Source organism: Schistocerca nitens, chromosome 2 (genome assembly GCF_023898315.1).
Source record: "Schistocerca nitens isolate TAMUIC-IGC-003100 chromosome 2, iqSchNite1.1, whole genome shotgun sequence".
NCBI lineage: Eukaryota > Metazoa > Arthropoda > Insecta > Orthoptera > Acrididae > Schistocerca > Schistocerca nitens.
Genome location: NC_064615.1, coordinates 840,933,409 through 840,938,233, shown reverse-complemented (window position 1 = coordinate 840,938,233; position 4,825 = coordinate 840,933,409).

Genomic DNA, 4,825 nt, shown 5'->3' with positions numbered 1-4,825 from the left:
AGCACACCGATCTCCTGTCCGTTGTTAGCTTTCGTGACTAGAACCGTTCCTCATCAATCAAGTAGTTAATCAATTAGCTTCACAAGGGCTGAATACACCCTGCTTGCCAACAGCGCTCGGAAAACCCGGACGGTCACCCATCCCAGTGGTAGCCAAGCACGACAGCGCTTAACTTCGTTAATCTGATTACCACTGTGGCAAGGCTGTTGACTTTGATCCATACTACCTCCTCCAAAAATATGGAAAGCAAAGATCTTGCAGCAGAAGCAGATTTATTTCACAGTATCGAAGATGAAGTTGCGCTCATACTTCTTAAGTTATGCGTTTTAGAGGTCTTTTCACTAGACATTTTTACTTCGAATTATCGTTTCTGTCATATCCCTCATATTGACCATTCCTCTTGGGACACCGTGTATATTTCGCTATTGCTGACTTATTAATCAGGTCTGAAACTAACCTGTACTTTACAACGTGTTTTAAAATGTTTGCCTGTTTGGCCAATATAGTATTCGTTGCAAATGACTGCAATTTACTTTAGAAATTCGTGATTTGCTCAGTTTCTCAGCTGGTTGCGAAAGGTTGTGCAGTAGTTGTGGTAAATGTGACCGTGATATCCGTGTTTTTAAACAGTGTGGCTATTTGATCTGAAATGACTCCTAAATATGATACAGTTATATACTTAAGTTTTATGTATGTTCTTGTGGTTGGTGCCCGTGTCAAATTGTTGGTTTTTTATTTTTGCTGTGTGATGTGCAGATGCATTTACTTCACGTTCATGATACCATTGTTAATTGTAATGAATTTGATTGTGTTCACTTTCACTTCTGTCTGATAGCCTGCTGAAAAACTGAGCAAAACAGTTCAGTCCTTGCAACAAATACTGCTTTGGCCAAACGGGTAGAACTTTTAAAATCAGTTTTTGGCTGCTTCAGCCTCGATAAAGCTAACAAGTTAGCTATAACGAACCACATACGCGAAAGACGACACATGGTTTCATACTTTAGACGCGAGTTGGAAAATTGACATCTTGGAAGAAATGTACAATTCGTCCATGAACAAAAGTGGATAAACGAGGCCCTGAATGAAATTACAGAGTTCAAGAACACACATTTCTTCGCCACCTTCAGTTCAGTACCATTAAAATACAAAATACGTAAAAATTAAGAATGTAAATGAATATGTGTTCCACCAATATCTTTGTAATTTTTTAAAAATAATTTTAAACTATCATTTTTAACATAAAATTGTCACAGTTTCTCTTATTCTAACTTGTTTCGTCTACCTAGATCAGAGATGCGGCAACAAGATGTGCAGAAAGTATAGCAACTCACTGACAACAGGATCGAGATATCGATAGTTAAATCGAAACAAGCTTTGTTTTGACAGCCATCATGTTGATTGTGATGTCTTGTCTTGAGTATCCTTTGCAAATTGATGAACGCTGGTTAGCAAGTCCCGAGGAGCCGCAACAATGGTGATAACTTAACACACCACATAAAGACAGCAGTTTCATTTGAACAAAGTGAGTGTAAATGTTTTTATGTAAACAACAGACCAATATGCGTAGTTAGTATTCCGTCACGTTAAGTTATCTTCCTCCTTTTCTGCAGGATGACCACATCAAATGCTGAGACTCTACAAAACAACTTTCATATCGATGCTTTTCTATTGGTTAACTGCTTTTCTATTGGTACATCGGTCTGAAGACGAGGTTTGTACCTCAAAACATAAATAATTTAAGTAAGTGAACAAATTCTTGTAGAGGTCCCTGGAAAATTTTTCATATTTTGAAACAGTCAAGGTCGATTAACAATCAATATAGCTGTAAATGCGTTATGTAGATAAACAAGCATAGATTTTACAAGCCTACTGAAAGTTGTCCTCTGCAAACACTGAATTGCTATAAGATGGGTAATTTAGATTAACCGTCTACGAAGTTAAACGGGCTCTGACCCGCACAAAAATGTTTAACTTACGTTCTGAAATTTGTCTTGCTAAAAACTGAACCTGTTTTTATAGCCCTGGAGTGAATAATTTGCGCAGCGGAATCTCACAGTAGCTCTGCTTTTCTCCGTATCTCGTGATCTCGTTCTGCTGCATGCGTACCTTGTAAGTTGGTAGAAAGTTATTTACGCTTTTGTTTAAAATGTACTCATCATAATACACTGCAAAAGGGTGGGACCGAGACCTTGGAGACTATGGAGGAGAAGTGCGGCAAATTATACTCAGGTCGGACAAATTGATCACCAACAACATTTTTTATGTGGAGTATAGAAATAACATCTAGCATTTATAATGGGGACCTATCTTACGTCAAAGTTTTTAAAACATGCTGGCGAAAGGTTGAAACTTACAAATCCAATGCCTTATCAAAGATACCCGAATACCCATATGTAATGCGTAATTGACAACTAAACATCACGAGAGGCGAATCTGCCAGTATAAAAGGAGGTAGAAAAGAAGTAACAGCATAATGGCTCGGTCAGGAGGTCTCAGTGACTTCGAACGTGGTCTAGTCACTGGATGTCACCTGAGTAAAAAGTCCATCAGGGACATTTCAACCGTTCTGAAACGTCCTAAGTGAACTGTTGGTGATGTGAGTGTGAAGCGAAAAGTGAAGGAACAACCGCAAATAAATCAAAACCAGGGAGACCTCACGTACTGTCGGATGGAGACCGTCGACCGTTACAGAGAATAGCTGTTAAAAAGCAGTCCAACTAGCACAATGTACGTAGGGGGTCGAAATGAATAGGGTACAATGGCCGAACAGTGCCTCATACGCCACTCGTTTCTGTAGTGAGTGCTAAGCGAAGCTTGAGATGGTGCAAAGAGTGACGCCACAGAACAGTCTATGACACGAAAAGAGTGATTTGGACTGATGAATCACGATATACCCTATGGCAATCTGATGGAAGGGTTTCGGTTTGGCGAACACCTCGAGAACGCTACCTGCCAACATGTGTACTGCCAACAGTGAAGTACGGACAAGGCGATGTTTCGGTATGGGGGTGCTTTTCGCTGTTACGGTGTGGTCCCCTTATTTTGCTTAAGAAAACGCTAAATGCAATGGGGTATGAAGTCATTTCACAGCAATGTCCACAGCGCGCAGTATAGAAAAAGTTCGTAGACGGTGAATGTTTGTATCAGCATAACAATGCAATGAGTCATAAAGCCACATTTGTGAGGCAATGGTTTTGGACAACAGCATTCCTGGACTGAACTGGATTGCCCAAAGTCGCTACCTGAACCCAATGAAACATCCTTGGGACGAGTTAGAACGTTGACTTCACTCCTGACCCCATTTTGCAACATCACTATATACTACGGTTTCGGCCCTTGAGGAAGAAAGGGCTGCCATTCTTGCACAGACATTCAAACGCCTCATTGGAAGTGTCCCCAGCAGATGTCACGCCGTCATAGAGGCGAAGCTCGGGCTCGCCCCGGACGTCCGGATACTTTAATCAGATAATGTAGTTCTTTGGGCGGTTGTAAGGAAAAATTATATGTGTTAAAAGAAACTGAAATATACTTATCATAGCATTTAGCTAGAGGACAAACGAAGCAAGCACGAAGTTGATGAAGAATAGTAGATAGAATAACGGCTTGCGTAACATGAAAATTTTCAACTACTCTGTTGTCAAAGCGAGATTACACAGGATACCCGAGAAAGGAAAGATAACCAGACGGACACATGTGAAGAGAGCTTCCTAAATAACAGACCTCCGCTGGTGTAAGAATTTCCTGGAAGTGAAAAGTAGGCCAACGAAAATGCGAAGAAGAAAAATGTAAAAAATAGTTTGGGCCGATAAAATACGAAATAAGTACTAAACGGATTAGATGAAGAATGAAGTGTATGAAATGGCCACACCGGAGGAAAGAACAGACTAGTTGGACTTCTCCTCTGGCATCCAAGAAGAGTTGGCTCGACGCTAGCAGGAGCGGCAGAGGTGAGAAACGATAGCAGGGGACAACGAGTAGAATACGCAAAACGTAGAGAGACTGTTGCAATTTGTGAAATACACTGGCTGACAAAAAAGGAAAAGCACCCAGAAGACACGGCCTGATGTTAGTATCCATTGATACACGTACACAGCATGGGTAGGTGCACACATATAAATGGCGGTGGTATCGTGTACACAAGATATAAAAGGGCAGTGCATTGGCGGAGCTGTCATTTGCAATTAGGTGATTCATGCGACAAACTTTCCGACGTGACTGTGGCCGCACGACGAGGATTAACAGACTTTGAACATTGAATTGTAGTTGGAGGTAGACGCACGGGACATTCCATTTCGGAAATCGATAGGGAATTCAGTATTCCGAGATCCACAGCATCAAGAGTGTGCGGAGAATACCAGGCGTTATCTCTCACCACAGACAGCGCAGTTCCCGACGGCCTTCACTTAACGACCGAGAGCAGCGGCGTTTGTGTACAGTTGTCACTGCTGACAGACATGCAACACTGCATGAAATAACCGCAGAAATCAGGTGAGACGTAAGGTGAAATTTGGCGTTAAGGGGCTATGGAAGCAGACGACCGACGAGGGTGCCTTTGCTAACTGTGGTGTCACAGCCAGACACCACACGTGCTAGGTGGTAGCTTAAATCGGCCGCGGTCCTGTAGTACATGTCGGACCCGCGTGTCGCCACTGTGTGATCGCAAACCTAGCGCCACCACAAGGCAGGTCTGGAGAGACTGACTCGAACTCACCCCAGTTGTACGGACGACAGAGCTAGCGACTAGACGTACGAAGCCTTTCTCTCTCATTAGCCGAGAGACAGAATAGCCTTCAGCTAAGTTAATGGCTACGAACTAGCAAGGCGC